The sequence below is a fragment of the Rhinolophus ferrumequinum genome, chromosome 8, assembly GCF_004115265.2.
Source record: "Rhinolophus ferrumequinum isolate MPI-CBG mRhiFer1 chromosome 8, mRhiFer1_v1.p, whole genome shotgun sequence".
NCBI classification, from domain to species: Eukaryota; Metazoa; Chordata; class Mammalia; order Chiroptera; family Rhinolophidae; genus Rhinolophus; species Rhinolophus ferrumequinum.
This window is the reverse complement of record NC_046291.1, coordinates 68,591,149-68,609,751: the sequence shown is the minus strand read 5'-3', so window position 1 is coordinate 68,609,751 and position 18,603 is coordinate 68,591,149. Positions and strand designations below refer to the sequence as shown.

The 18,603-nt window shown below is 40.1% G+C and overlaps 1 protein-coding gene across 4 annotated transcripts in view; it reads right to left on the bottom strand.

Annotated features, from left to right (window-relative positions):
- Positions 1–18,603, bottom strand: part of CACNB4 (calcium voltage-gated channel auxiliary subunit beta 4) — a 225,878-nt gene that overhangs the window by 53,315 nt on the left and 153,960 nt on the right. The window lies entirely within an intron of this gene.

The following is an 18,603-nucleotide window of genomic DNA, read 5'->3' as shown; positions in this document are numbered from 1 at the left end:
CTGCACTTGATATTAAAATATTTTCTCCAGGACCTGGCAGGTAGTAGGCACAGAGTAGTCATTCACATCCTCTCCGATGTCTCCTTCCCAACGCTAACATTTCTACATTGATTTAAAAACATAACTCACACATTCTATCATTTTTCAATTCATTTATATGTGCACAATAGCCCATCTTGAAAGGTATCTGTTTTTCTTATTGTATAACCTGTTGATTTTCATTCACTTACATATTGCAAAATGATACACTATAAGTTTTTTCACTGTTTTTAAAATTAAAGTTTATTGGGGTGACAATGGTACAGTTACATAGGTTTCAGGTATACAATTCTGTAAAACATCAACAATATATCATATTGTGTGTTCACCACCCAGAGTCAGTTCTCCTTCCATCACCATATATTTGATCCCTTTTACCCTCATCTTCCACCCCTCTCCCCCCTTACCCTCTGGTAACCACTAAACTATTGTCTGGATACACTGTAAGTTTGATAACTGCAATGTGTCCAAATGCAAGCACTTCATGTAGCACTTTTGAAAGTCGCCTTCACAGAGAAAATGTATTTGCTGACCTAATTATAACCAAATTCTTTGGTGCTAATTTACTGGGGAAAAATCTGGACCTACAAAAGGATAAATACAGGATGACTGTTTTATAGATTGCTTTCAAAAGCGCTACCTTGAAATCCTTTGAAACAGAGAGTTCTCTCAGAACACCTGCATGAAGTCCAGAGTAAGATAGAAAGGAAACGATGTTTCTAAAATATATATGAAAACAGTTTTGAGTTAGTCCTAGGTGACTGGGGTGGGGGCTGGGGGTGTCAAGAAAGAGTCAGCTCAAGATGTGCCTCTGTGGTATGCAGATCGTTTTGAGCTAAAGACTTTAAGTACAGGCTCAAAAGAAACTTCTGTCCCCACTCCACAACCCTTACCTACTCAGAAGAATTTGAATTATAGGCTTTGCCCATATAGATCATCAGAGATAACATCTTTTGATCTATTTGTAGGGCAGGGCAAACTTCTATTTACTGAAGGACCCCTCTTCTTGTCATCCTGCAATGACCCTCTGAAGCCCCCAAGGCACCTTACTCATCCCTAGCTCAGGATTTCTTATATTCCCATATTCCCTTTCTATCTCTGAACCTCTCCTGCATCTACTGTACGGTCTCTGACTCTCTCATGTATATGGATATGGGGTTCTCATACATATGGATGTATTAAATTGGCGAATTTGCCTCGTGTCTGTTTGATCATTAGAACAGCCAGAAGAACCTTGAGGGTAGAGGAACGTTTGTTCCTCCCCACGAGATGCTTTGCTGAAGCGCGATGTGTGCGGTGGACCATTTCACGGTGTTGGACTGGGAGTGTGAGGATCTTTGGACCATAAAGTGATTATGATACCGCAGTCAGGAAGGAGGCACGTGCCTTGTTTGGAAAACATGTGCTGGGGACGGTTAATGACTACAGTTCACAAGAAAGCAGGCTGCCCACTGAAGCAGTGAGTCGAACAGCTAAAATACACAACCTACTGTTGACACTGGGAGATGGCTAATTTCCTGAAACTACCTTAACGACATTTCGAATCCTGGCATTCAATTGTCTCTGAGCACACAAGAAGGGACTCAAGGACTCCTGCAAATGAACTTCAATTTGAAACGTGACCAAGATTGTAAGAATTTCAAAATTACTTAATAAGCTATACTATTGCCAAATATGTAAAAGCAGAAGCTTCTGTTGACTTCTCTGTTTCTAAGAATATCCGTAGAGGGAATAATAAAGCACTATGATATTCATTTTTATACTTACAGTGTTATATCATCACAACATTTACATTTTTGTTTTTTCTAAGGATGACATCTACATTTGACTATAGAAATCATTGCTGTGGTCTCTCCAGGTCCTCGAGAAAGCAGAGGGCCAATATCAAAAGCCCGAATTTGGCCCAGCCACATGATCTGCTGACTTGGTACAGAATTGGTTTCTCGTTTTTATTTATTTTAATTTTGTTTTGTTTCAACAAGTGAGTATAGACATATCCCAGGAGAAAGGAAGGAAAAGGAAAAGAAAAGGTTATTACAAAGGCAGAGAGAAAAACAAGAGGGCCACGGAGAGGCAAGAGGAGACTGTCTGGGCTGGACTAAAGGAAGGACTCAGGGAAGACCGGGGGTTCAGCGGCTTCGTAAGACTGGAGGGTTGGAGGGCGACGGCCCAGATGTCCAGTTAACCATTGATGATCAGGAGTAAGGAAATAACGCTAGATGCTAGGAGGACAGAACGGAAGATGTAAAGGTTACCAGCGCCGTCCAAAGCTGGAAAAGGCAGCCCCATCAGCTTGTCATTTTTCAGAATTCCATTTCATAAAATGGGCAAAAAGTGAGCCATCCAACGTCTTGAGTGAGCCAATCCTGGGATGTGAACCCACGTGTGAGAGGCATGACAGAGGACAGTGCCTCAGAAGTTCCTAAACAGACATCATGGCAAGTCTCATCTTAGAGTCTCCACTGAACCGACTAAATCAGGGGGGAAAATGGAAACAATTGCTACAAGTCTTCTCATATACATAATATTACATACATCCATATTACACATACACACATATGTATAATTTAAAAAGCCACAAAAGAATGTATCCCAGTGAACATCAAAAGAATGAAACACATATCTTTCCACTAACATACGGCTCCGATTCCCCCACTTTTATTCAATACTGAAAACAGATTCCAGCCTCACATCTTTCATGGATTTTCTTGAATACAAAATACTACATGCTGATAACAATACTGGAAAGTTGGTGTTTTGTTTTTGTTTTTTGTTTTGTTTTTTTGTCCTGGAACACAGAAAGTTACCTTAAGTCAAACAATGGAAGGGTTTCTTATTCCCAAAGAGAGGAGACATGATGTACGAGGTAGGACAATTAAGTTCTCGAACTTGTTGCAACAATGTTTCTAACCTAATTTGATATCAGAGGGATTATTCATTATGAATTTGTACCAACTGGACATACAGTTAACCAAGTTTATTATTTGGAATTGCTGAAAAGGCTGCATGGAAAAGTTAGACGACCTGAACTTTTCTCCAACAATTCATGGCTCTTGCATCACGACAATGCACCAGCTCACACAGCACTGTCTGTGAGGGAGTTTTTAGCAGTAAACAAGTAACTGTATTGCAATACCCTCCCTACTCACCTGATCTGGCCCCCAATGATTTCTTTCTTTATCCAAAGATAAAGGAAATATTGAAAGAAAGACATTTTGATGACATTCAGGACATCAAGGGTAATACGATGACAGCTCTGATGGCCATTCCGGAAAAAGAGTTCCAAAATTGCTTTGAAGGGTGGACTAGGCACTGGCGTCAGTGCATAGCTTCCCAAGGGGAGTACTTCGAAGGTGACCATAGTGATATTCAGCAATGAGGTATGTAGCACTTTTTCTAGGATGAGTTCGCGAACCTAATTGTCCAACCTTGTAGAGCAACCATGGGTTTTGGGGCCAGATAGTACTGGTTCTGACACTTGCCAGTTCTTATTGGCTGTGTATCTTAGGCTACTTATTTTAACTTTGTGAGTTTCAATTTCTTCCCTTGTGAAATAAGGGTAATAATACATACCTTTTAGAGCTTCCCAGTGTTTGATCTGAGATGAAACATCATTTCTTTTACCATCATGAGTGAAATTCAGGAAATGTCATCAATTAATCTTTGACTCAGTCATTAAGCTTTTTGACAGCTTTTCAACATTAAATTTTTGGCTGCTCTAGAGTTTCAGGATTTATATTTTGTTATTTAAAAAAACAGCTTTAGTGAGGTATAATTTATATACTATAAAATCTGCACATTTTAAATGTATAATAATTTTTAGTAAATTTAAGAAACACAATTTACACCACAATCTAATATTAGAGCATTTCTATCACTTCAAAAGAAACCTCGTGCCAATTTGTAGTCACTCTCCAATTCCACTGCTAGACCCGGGCATCCACTTCCTTATCTTGTACTTTTAAAACTGAAATATACTTTCTCTTTTTATGAGTAATTTTAGTATTTAGATATGTCATTAAATTAGAGCCAGGAGAAGGGAAAGTTTACAAATGCTTGATTTCAAAATGCATTAATAGTGGAAAAGAACCTTGTTATTGTTCAAACTTTCAGACTTCATGGTCAAACAGTCCCAGGTTTCTCACTTCTTAGCTTAGCTGGACATTCACTGGGACACTGGACATTGTGATATTCACCAGACACTGACCAGATATCTGTTAGGTTCTGTCGTGGCCACTATGTAAGCAGAGAATTGTTTAACTTTTCTGAGAGTCTTTCCTCATCTGCAAAATGGGAATGAAACCCTCCATGGTCATTCTGGAAAATTAAGAAGATAATATAGTACAACATAGCGTACAAGCATAATAATGGCATTTCCTAAACCAGTGCTGTCCCAGAGAACTTACTGCAATGATGGATATGGTCTATATGGGTGCTATTCAAGATGGTAGCCACATGTGATTATGGAGCACTTGAAATGTAACTAGGAAGCTGAAGACCTGAAGTTTTCCTTTAATTTTTAAACGTTCAAAATTTTATTTCACTTTAATTAAGTTAAATGTAACTCATGGCTGCCGTATTGGGCCTTGAAGTAGCAGACACTCCAGATGTCAATTTCGCTTCCGGATCTCACAAGGGAGTGCTACACTTGGTGTCAAGTTGGTATTTCAATGGTTGTATCAAGTGGACTGATTCTGGAATGTCCCGAGAAACATATCACTTCCAATGGGTTTGAGCTTGTTTCTCTCCACTGAGCTTGTAATGACTTGACAACGTACTTTTCCACACTGCAGAAGGAACACAGCCCTTTCCTGAGCAGTCTGTCAGATTTCCCAGGGTAGATGGGTGAATAGGCCACTCACAAGGCTGCCCGAGGCAAAAAAGTCTCTTAGGCAACAAGCCAGTCCCTTGCTTTCTTGCAGAGACTTTTTACTCCTTCAACCGTCTTCACTAAACGTGGCCAGAGCTCCTTGCCAGGGCACCCAGCTAGCAGGGTTCAGGCTGTGTCTCCAAATATAGAGGCCTGGGTAGTGTCTGCCACCCAGCAGGACCTCAAGTTTGTTGCAAAAAAGATACTCTCACACCTACCAAAATCAATCTAAATCAATCTATTCTTTGTTCCATGATTTTAAGTTCTTCTCAAGTGACTGGTTCATTGGCCAAGGTTTACGCTTACTGGAAGGGATGTGAAATGTTAGCAATCCCACCCCTATGACATGAATTTTTTTTTTCTTTTAGAATTGTGGTTTTCAATACCTTAACTCAGAGCCCTGGATAATACATGCCCACGGCCATCATTTAAGCAGAAAAAAAAAAAAGTGAAATTATGCCTTAGCGATGACAATTTAACTTTGCTCTAAGGTACCTTGTACCATTTCTTGTAAATAGGAGGTTTCCAAAAATGTTGGATGAAAGAATAAGGCCAGCTTTGCAGCCCACTTTTTATTGGATGGAAGACCTACAGTTCAGCCCCAAGCATTAATCGGATTAAGCGTCGCACATAGGCTTCAAAGAACAGTCAAGGGCAGAAAAAGGAGTGTGCTCAGGAAAGGCCCTACGGGAAGGGGAAGAAAATAAATGCTGACTCATCCCCTGCTTTATGCGAATCACTAACTTACAGACATTAAATGATCACATCAACTTCACAAAGTAGGTTGTGGTTATCCCCATTTCACAGAGGAGGCATCTGAGGCGCAGACAGACGGTAAGAGACCCCCTCTGTGCCACCATCAGAAGGCACTGTGCAGGAGGCAGGAGTATAGGTAAAATCTTTTTTTAAAAAAACGTCCTCTGCACAATTTGATGCAAAAACTTACATTAAAATGTCAATGATTTCAGTTGCCTTCAATTAAACAGAGCAACATTCTGCAATATTTTGTTAACATTGCTCATACACCAAAATTTCACTAATTTGGAATAATGCATGTAGGTCAAGAAATGGCAATCTGAGATCATGGAAAGTGAACTGCAGACTGCTTCTCAAAAGACATGTTTGCTGATTCTCACTCCATGTGATATCTCCAATTTAGTAAGGTTTTGGCTTGTGGCTTTCTTTGAGCTTCTGCTTTAATGACAGGCTTTTCCTCAGGATTTTAATTATTGGTCGGAGATTCAACTACCCTTGAGAATTTTCTTTTTCTCTTAAGTGATAACTCCTCCAATTATGTTCATACTACTTACTGACAGATTATTTTTTATCATTAAATTATAATTATATATAAAAATATAGTTAAAAACAAAGTACATGCTTTGTGTGAATTATGGCATTAGTGGAATCCAAATTAATGGGTTCTATTGTAACTGTTTTACATAATTTATTTAAAAGGAAGTGATAATCTTCACTTAGAAAACTTAGCCAACATTACCCTTCTTGTTAGGTTGACTGGTTTGGCAATTACTGTAACTGCTTGATTTCAAATAGGTATTTCTTTCCAGTCCAAGGACCCATTAATGGAGATACAATGACAGAAAAATTTCAACTTATCGCACAAGTACAAAGAAGGAAGTGACAGTTGCATGGTGACAGATGATTGCTAGAATTAGTGGGGCGATCATATGTGAAAGTATAAAAACCACTATTATTGTATGCCTGAAATTAATATAACTACGATAATATTGTAGCCTTTAAAAAAAAAGACTTTTAAACAACAAAAAAAGATGGAGGTGACAAAAAGATCAGATGGAGATGGGAGGGAAATCTGTATCAGCCAGGGCCATTGTTAGGCACTTGTGAAAAAGAAGTTGAAATGTAGGCTAACATTAGATTTGCAAGTTAAATCGATGGCAAAGGTGGTAACAGTGGACCAGATTTCTTTTACTTATAGTAAATCGTATATTGAGTTACTATAATAATTGCAATTTCATAGGGTTCAACCTAATACATGGGGGGATGAACAAAAGACGAAGATTACTTTATATAGAAGCTATCTGGCAAAAAGTGCTTTGATAATCCGTGGATAATACTGAACAAGTATGTAAGAAGTTCTCCATCGATGAACACAATGAGCAATAAAGCCAAACCCTTCTGTGAGACTAAAGGATAACGGAAGTTGAAAAAAAGTCATGGTCATTTTTTTGCATTCAATACGAACTTTATCCTAAATGTAGGAATGGTGTGATTACGGAGCTCACACTCCTTCTGGGTAAGAGAAAGTGATCACCTGCTGGGAGAAGGTGGCCTCAAGCAATCAAGCTTTACTATGGACACACCACAGAATAACATCAGGCATGGGACATTGAGCAGCCTCCCCAGGAACCAGCACTGCCTGGTCACAACTTAGTGAGAACTTCTGACCAATCCATGTGACCCAGGTGAGTGCCTGGGTGGCTACACCTGGCTGATCCCGGCACTGGCACCGTAAGCATGAGCCACAGCACAAGGTCTTCATTCAAGGGCAGCAGCTCAAGCTGCACTAATCTACTTTCAGCAGAGATGTTCACGAGGTAAGGACAGTATTTGCTCAGGATATCTTGAATGTGCTGCTCATAGATGCAGAACTACGAACTGAGGAGACAACTAACAATCTCTTGTGAATAGACTATGACCCTTCTGGAAAAGTGATTGACTAAAAAGTGCTTCCTTCTCCCATTTCCCCAGAGTAGTGTACAAAGTAGCACACAAATCACTACGTTTATTTTGTGGTCTCTTTTCTTGAGAGTCCTATTAATGATACAATAATAGTAAATATGTTTCTCCTAAAAGTAGCTTAGGGCAATCACTTGTATCTTAAAAAAAAAAAAAAAGACTTTTCCTTTGGGCATATAAAGGGAGAGATAATATAGGCTGGGTTAGAAGAAAAGAAGAAAGTGGGAAAGGACTTGAACCCCCTCCTGTATCATTTCTGTAGCCACGGAAACTGATGAAAAATTATCTTTAATTCTTTGGAAATAGTTTTTGTTCGTAAAGCTTCTCAGTAAGGGAATATGTGATGACAGCTGAAAGAATCCAGGTGTGTCATCAAGAACAGCAATGCTTCCCCAGAGATGGTTGTAGGCATAATGGAAGGCAGAGTGCAGCATCTGCTTCATTTCAGGCAGATACCATGTCTTATCAGCTTTCATTGTCCTCACAGTACCCAGCACAAAGTGTTGCACCTTATAGGAGCTCAAAACATTTTACTGAATGAAAAAGTGAGTGAGAAGGTCTCAGGGGAGGGAGAAAAACATTAATAGATAACCCAGTAATGCTGAGACCTCACCCAAAATTGTGTACAGTACACACTTCCTGCCTCCAGGTTTTGCTGGAAACTGTTGGAAAGAACTGTGAAAACCAAAACCAATGTTAATTTAACAATATGATACTAAAGTTCATTTGGAAAAATTCGTTTTCAAAGATTTCTCAGAAGAAATGTTTTAACAAGAATAAAGAAAAATTGGCCTTTTTAACAGACACTAAAACATAATAAAATTACAAAAATTAAAAATGTTTGGTATGGTGTCAGATGGGTACTAGATTTATTGAGGTGATCAGTTCATAAGTTATATAACTGTCTATCACTATGTTGTACACCTGAAACTAATGTACTACTGCATGTCAACTGTAATTGAAAAATAAAAAAAATTTGTTTTTAAATGTTTGGTACTGGCACAGATCAATGACACAACAGAGTCTGCAAGTCAACCCATACAAATTGATAATTAAAATATGATATAGGAAGCATTTCAAATCAATGTGAAAAGAGTGACTATTCAACAAACACTGTTGGGAAACTTAACTAGCCAATTGGGGAGAAAAGAGTAGATCCCTATTTCATTTCTTAAACAAAAATATATATAATGTAAATAAATATGTACTTTTTTTCACAAAGAATCAAATAACTTGAAATGACCTGCATTAACTTCAAATGATGATTTTGATAGGCAACGTTAATTATCAGTAATCAGTATAATATCAAAAATAATAACCACTATAATTTATTGAGCACGTACTATGTCCCATCGTTAGTGTCAAACACTTTTATTAACTGTGCTCTTTGGAGAAGAATATCCCCTGTAAAAGGCCTGGGGCCCCTAACAGAAGCTGGTTTAGCATGAATTTCTGTCTTTGTCCCCAGACAATCTCCTATATTTGTGAGGCCAATAGATCTTAGGTTAAAAACATAATGATGTAACTTAATGTAGTAGTTTAAGTTTAGGTACAAATGCTATTTTTGAATTACAAGACCGTGACTTGATTCGAGGGTATTTGAGAGGTTTGGTGGGTCCCTTCTGCACACAGAGAGTGCTTGCTCTCTAGCTAAGAGGCACGCCTACCCTTAGTTATCTCCACAGAAGAAGAAACCTGCCACAGCTTAATGTTAGCACACTTGTCCTCCAGGCTGCTGGATTCCTTCCACACTTGCCTTCCCTCCTGAGCTCGTTAGTGCCTTGGTAGCAACTGACACAGTGCCCGGCCCTTCCCATTAGCATGGACCCATCCCGTGTAGAGTTTGGAGTGGCAACAGCCCATACCCCTCCCTGGGGCCACGCTCTTCCTCCCCAGTGGGTTCGAAAGTGGGCAGAGATGAAAGCAAGCCTTGTGTTTTGACTCCCATCTGATAATTCTGTGTTAGAGCTCATTAGGTTAGAAGGAAAAAACTTATTCTTAGTTCAACCTTTGGAACTACTAGGAAATGAGGCTTTAATTGGAATAAAAGAGCACGCTACAGTCGTGATCTAATTTAGTCACCATAAAAACTTGAAGAGGTAGAGTTCACTGTTCACACTGACGTAGAGATAGCGGTCATCTGACCAAAGCCACGCAGCTGGTGAAATGTGGTGAAATGTGGTGAAGACGATCACTGGCCGACTCTGAAGTCCTTGCTACCAGCCAGTACCTAAGCCCCGGAGAGGTGCTGGTAGGTTCCGCTGGACGAGCAGCTTGCTGGGACTGGAGGCATAAAAAAAGCAGAACCAACCTCCTCTCTCTCTGCCTCCTTGTCTTTCTCTTTCTCTCTTTTAGGTTACACTGAACTGACAATTACTGAGGATGCAGTATTCTCTCCAGTACATTAACTTGATTTCTCTCCAGAGCTCTTTGGAGACCTTACAGATAGGTCAAGCTGTATGCCCCACGTCACCCAGCCATTAGCTGGTGAAGCCAAGACTTGCATTAGAGGCAAAAGCATTTCCTGAATGATCTCAAAGATTTCTCTGAGGTCTGTTCTTCAAGATGTCTGCATAGTGCCAGGAATTAGGTCTTCAAGTACTTGGTGATGGCGTATTCATTTGAACTGACATCAAAATACATTCAATCAACTATCACCAAGCACGTGGCTATCAAACTTGAGGATTTTCTCTCCCGTTCCTTCAGGCCTATCTACCCATTAGCTCATAAATGTCTCTAAAGGGGTCAGAGAGAAAATCCACCCCAGCTCATTTTTTTGTTAGAATCTCTTGGTCCAAATAAAGAAAAGTTAAGACATAAAATTATTGATTAGAATGAGCTTGGGAGAGATACTGCAATTCAATTTATTCTAATCACCTGTATTTTTCATTAGGGAACGTAAGGAGACAGAATGGTTATTCATATGAGACCTGGAATAGAATAAGCAGTTCAGAGTTGGGCTTTGAGGCTAGACTGCCTGGGCTGCAATCCTAAGGCTGCCACTCATTAGATGTTTGCTTTTGGACAAGACAATGAGTCTTTTAAGCTCAGTTTCCTTTCTAAAAGGGAGCACATCAACGTATGAAACTGCTGTGAAGATTATGTACTCAGAACAAACAGTGGAAGCACTTAGCAGAGGAGTCGCACAGTACGGGTTAGCAAGTACACTCCACTTGATGGATGTATCCTGGCCCTGTGTGTCTTGGGTGAGCCCAATTTGCTGTTTTTAACCCCTCTCTAAAAAATGGACAGAGAGGTAAAGCTTACATTAATCAAGGTGAGGAGAAATTCAAGACTCCGGTAAAACATTTGAGAAAACTAAAGGGATTACCTGAAATGAAACTTAGGAATCGGGTTGGCTTTATTCCTCCATATTTTTTCTGCCTGCAAAAGCTGTGTTGACTCAGGAGGCATTTCCTCTTTGGGAATAACCTGATCAGGTTTTTCGTTTTCAGAGAGCAGCATGATGGACAGGGCTGTGTCCTCTGCCTATGGTGCTGCTGCCCTTGGCCCACGGTTTCCTCTGAGCTGCGTGGCAGCGCCAGGTGACAGGCCCATTAGCCCCGACTGACATGGCAGCCCTCCTCTGTAAGACTCCAGTGCCCGGGTCAAGAGGCCCAGGGCTCGGTGCAGTCACCAGTCACAGAGCAAGCACATTCGTGTCCTCTGCTACCCCACCCACACCCCGGGTTCAAGGCCAGCCCTGGCAACAAAACCAGCCGATCCATCAGAGACTTTTGGATTCCTACATGGGTTCAAGGGGTCACCTCCGAGAAACAACTCTTTTCCCTTCCAAAAGCAGAATATAGGCACTTTGACCATAGCGTATGCCCTTCTGTCATTTCAGTGAGGAAAATAAGGTAGCAATGCTTTAATTAGCTACATTTTAATCAATTTTTCTCATTCTTTTTGTTTCCCTGAAATAGATGCTTAAAAAGCAAAAACACTCCCATTTAAAAGCTCTGGTAAATGTATTAAACATAGGTCTTTTGTTATCACTCTCACTTACAACTTGATAAGGAAAAAAATCATGCACCATAAACCTATATAATCCCAATGGCTGGGTTTGAAGTAAGTTAACAAATGTTTGAATACCAGGGTCCTATAGTCTCTATTGTTAGGTATGATGACGGCTGTAGAGCAAATCCTAAGTCCAAGAGAAGGCAAGAGCCTGAGAGGAGAGGTAGGGAGTTCTTATCAACACACAAGAGAGGTGCTGTGCATTCAGTGGGAAAGCTTTTTCCTCATTGGGCAAATCATGAAAGCTCTGGTCCTCCCCTCAATGTTTCAAGGGACATAAAACTCCTTCCATGCTGCTACAACAAAGCTCAGAGAGACCCACAGTGCAGAAGAGGACGACCCCGAGAAACGCAGCCAGTGCTGGGCAGGCTGAAGTGGAGGAGAGAGGCGCTTCCAGCTCTCCGGGGCTGCGTGTACCCACACACTGGGTAGTGGGACCAGGAGAGCCGAGTCCAAGGAATTCCATCCAGGGAGACTCTGCATGTTAATAGGAAACTTAGGGCACGTGGAGACACAAACACTAAGAGTTCTCTGCCTAACAATAAGCAGGGAATACACAGGCTGCAGATGAGGAAGGAGCGTTCCAGGGGAGGCAGCCTGAGAAACAGAACGCTACTGGACCAGTAAACAGTGCTGCACAAGGACCTGGAAAGATGGGAGCCCAGAGACAGTTTCCTTATGTTCCCCAAGGTGTGGGAACTACCAGCTCCTCCTGACAGGGGACCAGAAATCAGTACTCAGCGACCTTGCAGAGTCTGTGCAGCTTGCTGCATGCACAGTGGTGAAATTATGCTTCCCTGTTTGGCCCTAACTCCACAGTTTAGCTTTAGTCACTCATACTAAGCATTTTGTTGTCTTTCTTACGTTCTAAATAAAAGAATTCCTACAAGTGTTGTTAAAAATATGCAGGGGGTGCCAAAAAATGGATACACATTTTAAGAAACGAAAAAAACTATAAAAATTGTCATAATATATACCGATAACAAAAGATGAATACAAGTTACATTTGACTTCGGCAATTACAAGAGGTGCTCAAAGTGGTTACCATCAGTGTAATTTTGATACAGTTTATTCCTTTCTTAAAATTCTTTTTTTTCTAAAACAGTCTTTTGGCACCTTCTGTATATGTGAAGCAGGAGAACCTAACCGATAACTGAGCAGGTCAGTGGACTGGATACTCATACAAAAGATACTATGACCCAACAATACTGAGTCACGTCAGATTGTCTACTATCCCACATGGGATTCAAACTGAAACACGTGCTGCAAAATGAGTATGTATAAGACCTGTGCTAAGTGCAACAGTAGACACAAAAATGAGTAAGAGATGGTCCTTGCATCAGAGGGGCTCCTCATCGGATAGGGCAGAAAGTTATGAAAGAGAGCATGAGAAGTCCAGCCATGACAGGAGAGAACAGATTAATTCAGTTGGGAGGAACGCAAGAACTTTGGACGAAGGTGGGGGATGTTACACAGAGCTGTTGGGAATAGTCTGTACTGCCAAAGACATTAGGACAGGGAATCCCAGGGAGGGAGGACAGCCAGGCCCAAGGGCAGGAAAACAACGGAAATGTTTGGAAAATGATGACATTTGGCAACTCTACAGTCAGTATAGGGGTGGGAGGTGTGGCGGACGCTAACGGTGTAAAAGGCATGTTTCTTGCCTTTAAACAGCTTACAATCAAATTGAACAGATATGTGTTCTGAAACACAAAAATTCAGTGCTAGAACTATGTTATTTACAAAAAGCAATTAGGGCTACTGCTCTTGGACTTGCAGCAAGGTAGAGGTCAGTCTGAGCTGTGTGAGCTGCGTGGTGCAGGCAGGGCTTGTGCTGCATATTAAGGACTGGCTGGGGTCAGAAAAATGTGGGGGAGGCATTTGGAGAAAAGGCCGAGGCGGTGTGAGCACAGGCATGAAAGCAGCGCCTTGCTTTACGTGTTGGGGAACGAGAAGTTCAGAGGTTCATGTTGAGCAGTAATTGGAAACAAAATTGTCGAGTGGAGTCAATGCAGATCACAGCAAACTGGGGAAGCCAGGATGACGTGTTTGCAGCCCTCTGGTTGTGGGGAGCTGGTCGATGCTATGCTTGAGTGGGAGAGTTTCAGATGGAAAAGGGAGCATTGGGAAAGTGTGCCCGGAAGTATGAAAGAACCCTCAGAGACACTGATGGGGAGACCCATGGATGATGGTAGTAGGGAAAGGGCGGCAAAGGTAAACCACCAACACCTCTCACAGACAGTTCACAGGATGCAGGGGCTGTGCAACTTACGGACTGTTCAGTGTGGCCTGGGCACTATATTAGTTGCAGACTAAAGGTGATAAAGGAGGTAAAAAACATCTTTTAGTTTAATCATTTCAACTTGAAGGCCAGTGGTTTTCATTGTTTGTTTGGGTTTTTTTTTTTTTTAATGTGTTAAATCTGCCAACAAACTATCAGCATTTTATCTATCTTCTGTCCGGCTGAGACAAGAAGAAACAAAAATCACAGCTGATACGAGAGAAAATGTAGTAAAGCTTGGAAAGTTTTAAAATATATGGAGCCCTTTATCTAACGAGTCCAATAAGTCCTCAATATTAACTTCGTATCTTGTGACCAGGTTCTTCACCAACTTGAGCGGTGCGGGTTTTAGGCAATACTAGCTACCACACGGCAAAATTAAAATTAGTAAATAATCCTCCCTCCTAGAAGAGATCACAAAGGATTTAAAAAGGAATGTGGATTGAGTTTTGAGCATTGTTATTGTTATGTGGTTTGGTACTTGTTCCAGAAGTTATTTATAACCAAAGACTGCATAGAAATGGACAAGGATGGAAACCAAAACATCTCACCGGACAGAGGCTGAGGCTTATATTAATTTTGAGAATCAGAAGTTAAGAAACAAGCCTTTCTCATTTCAAGCAATCACTGCTTTACTGAACGGGTTCCAGGGAACTTGGTTTTACTGCAAATTCTATGACTCCATTACAAAATTGGAACTACAATAAAACCTATCATCATTTAGCATGAAACGCTGCGAAGATGCTGAATATGAAGGAGATATGAGGCTCGCACTGGGAGGACACCCAAACTTTGCCAGAAAGCGAATCACTATGCATATTGTCAAAAAGCAGTCCTCCGGAGAATAAAGAGGAGGTAGCTGAAGTCGCAATGTCTTCTTAGTGGAAACCATTATGACGTGTCTGTCAGTGGAACGCCAATTAAAGCTCCCGTGAAAACTCTGCAGCAAAAATGCCCCATGCATACCCTGACAAAGTTCCCCCTGAAAACACGCCCCAAGACATGGAAGGTTCTCTACAATCAGCTTCTACCTCCGATGACTAAAGAAGCGCTCTTCATAAATATTAGACTTTTATGTTCTGTATAATAAAAATTAAGTCATCATCTGTCCTGAGATATGTCCTCCCTATGGATAACTAAAAGCCTATAATTGAGTATATTTTGTCTTTTGCTTCGGCCACCAGGAAGCTCAGAGCTAAGGTCTAACTTTCCTCTTGGTACAGATCTCCTATCTTAATTTATATTTTCCATGACCTTGATACTTTGCTTGTTACTAACTTTTAGGAGGGGCGGGGGGCTTTACGGAGTCTTTCAAGCCACTTCAAAATCTCTGCTGGATGAAGTACAAGTAGAAATAATAATAAGAAAAAGAGAACACAATAATTTTCACCAAACTTTATTCTACCATTTGTGATAAATGAAACTTTTCTCCATTTTCTTTACAGAAGTATACAGATAGTTATTTTGACCCTTGGTTGCTGCGCTCTGGTTAAAATAGATGTTAATAGTCTCTCTTTTCAGACAGGTTTTCAATCCCTCTCTTGCTGTCTGCCCCGGTTGCTGCTAGCCATCCATTTGGAAGTTTCCAAATAAGAAATTAAATAGTTTACTTTGCCTCAGTTTGGCCTAGTTTGGCCCTTGAATGCTGAGTTTGTGATTCACTCAGTATGATTCTTTGTATTAAGATTGGGTATAAACATGTACCAAATCAACTCAAAATCTTTGTCCCAACACAGTACTCTTTATTTCATCAACAACAAGCTAGAACAGAAAAATAAGAAAATGTTGTTCATTTGCTTTGAAAAGAAGAACAAAACTGGGAGCAACAGTATTAAAATGATATTTTAAATTGTCCCTGCCAACATCCAGGCTCGTCTTTCGTCTTTCTCCTCCAACATGCTCCAGTCACATTACACATCTCATGTGTTTCCAAACATGCTTCATAGTAGGCATGTGTGTAGCACATGGTAGGCGCTCAGGAAATCCTTGTTGAATTAAGGATGGGGGAATGCTCTGATGCCTCCCCGCCCTTGTACAGGGTAGGGTGTTGACTCTTATTTGAAAAACACTTTTTTCTCACTGTCCATCTGGAAAACTCCATTTTATCCATCAACTACTATGTTATAATTGTTTGTATGTGTAACTATTTTATCTTTCTGGCAATAACTGATCAGGACAGGTGCGGAATCTTTTTCATTTCTGTGCTCCAAACATGGGATTGGCACATGGTAGGTGTATAATAAATATTTGTAGGCAGGTAGGTAGGTAGGTAGGCAGGTAGGAAGAAACGAAGGAAGGGAGGAAGAGAGGAAGGAAGGGACAAACATTTATTGGCATTGCTCTTTAAAAAAAACCAGATATATAGCATTATTTTAGTCACACGGAGTTGCATTCAATAGCGAAAGATACTTGCCTCCAATTTCTCAAAACCATCCCTGCAAAAGCAGATCGAATTTTGTGTTTCCCTGAATCCATCCATTTAGGATTAATTGGGTAGCTAAGCACTTCCAGATACACGTACAGCTGGCAATTCCTCCAGCTGTCATTAATTTTACTAAAGATTCAAATCCTCAGTATTTATCTAGTGAAGTAGAGTTACTGTTACTCCTTAGCCAATCACAATCAAGTAATGACCTGTTCCATTATTGACAAACAACTGAGTAATTTACAAAAGCTACATGTTTGCCAACTCCAGTTGCACTGTTGGTTACTGTCATAATAAACGTGATGCCACTCAGTCTCCTGTTTTCTTCTACTAACCAGGTTACAAAAAAATCCAGATATATCCCATAAATCAGGGAACCCTGAGACATTAAACATAAAGACAGTAACAACTGGTGACATGTTAATGACTGAAATGGAAGTAAATACATTTCTTTGGCTTTAAAGTTTATTTAGCTGGGTGGGAAGAGAGGAACTACACTTAAAAGCTACGTAATATCTGGCAGTGAAACATTCTGAAACTTTCCCAAAAAGAAGAACTAGAATACTATCATTTCCCCTTCTAGTCTGCAATCAAATGATGAAGTGGGAACGTGATCCAGCTCATTTTGGCTGTCAGCCTCTCAGCATGGTTCAAGTACTTGCCAGGATACTGTGCTATTAAATGCAATATAGGACTGCAGATGAATCTAAAATATTCAACACATTCACCAAAGAAGGAGGAAAGAAAATCCTCAGCCACCATGCCCAAATATTTCCTTCGCCCACGCTGGAGATTTCACTAGCCAGTTGCTCGTCACCCATTATCATTCAATTTGCTAACATACTGTATTATCAATGTACAGTTTCTCATATGCCACAGATAATGTGCACTGAATATTGATTCCACCAAACACATAGCTTCCAGATGTGCACTAAAAATCTAGCTCTGTCTGTAACAGAGAAGAACAATTCATAAGCTGAACAGGTACATGATTTGATTGTCAAAGCCAAGTGCTTGCGGTTTTGGGTAGACAACCTGCTCTTTTTAATTCAGGTCCCTAAAGAAAATAAGAACATGACAGAATGGCCACAAATATGTATATTGTTCCTTGCAGTGCAGAGTGGGGATTAAGTTCAGTTTGCTCCTTTAAGTATCAGTTGCCGTCTATCAGGGCAGGGTCTTTGGCAAACAAATGGTTATTCTTCACATCCCAGGGAAACCTCACTGGCCTCAGCAGGGGAAAGATGACCAAGTGTGGTTGGGATCTCCACAAACCCAAACAGAGAGACTAGAGCAAGGAGAGCTAGACGTCAAGAATCATGCACTGACTAAAAAGAGGAATACATCCATGATGGAAGGAGAACTGACTCTGGGTGGTGAACACATAATGTAATTTATAGATGATGTGATACAGAATTGTACACCTGAAATCTATGTAATTTTACTAACAATTGTCACCCCAATAAATTAAAATAATAATAATAATAATAATAATAATATATATATATATTTTAGGGGAAATAAAATAATTAAAAAAAAAAAGAGGAATACATCATTTATCATCTGAAGTAATTTCCTAATGAAATTGTTTACTAACTGAAAGAATACTCAGCTTCTTACATCAAGTTCAGATTCAACCTCATGGGCGTAAAACCAGATTAGGCTGGACCCTTTTACGTAAGTAAAAACCCTACCTTGGTTTCTGTCTAGCTCTGCCTAAGCAGCTACCTCATTCTTTTTTGTTTTAATTATTTTTTTTTCACTTACAGTTGACATTCAATATTGTTTTATGTTAGCTTCAGGTGTACAGCATAGTGGTTAGACATTTATATAATTTATGAAGTGATCCCCCAATTAGTCTAGTACCCACCTGGCTCTATATATAGTTGTTACAACATTGTTGACTATATTCTCTATGCTGTTCTTTACATCCCTGTGACTATTTTGTAGCTACTATCAATTTGTACTTCTTAATCTCTTCATCTTTTTCACCAGCTCCCCCACCACCTCCCCACTGGCAACCATCAGTTTTTTTCTCTGTATCTATGAGTTTGTTTCTGTTTTGTGTGTTCATTTGTTTTATTCTTTAGATTTCACATATAGGTGAGATCATATGGTATTTGTCTTTCTCAGTCTGACTTATTTCACTTAACGTTATACCCTCTAGGTCCATCCATGTTGTCGCAAATGGTAAGATTTTATTTTATTTTTTATGGCCGAGTAATATTCCATTGTATATATGTACCATATCTT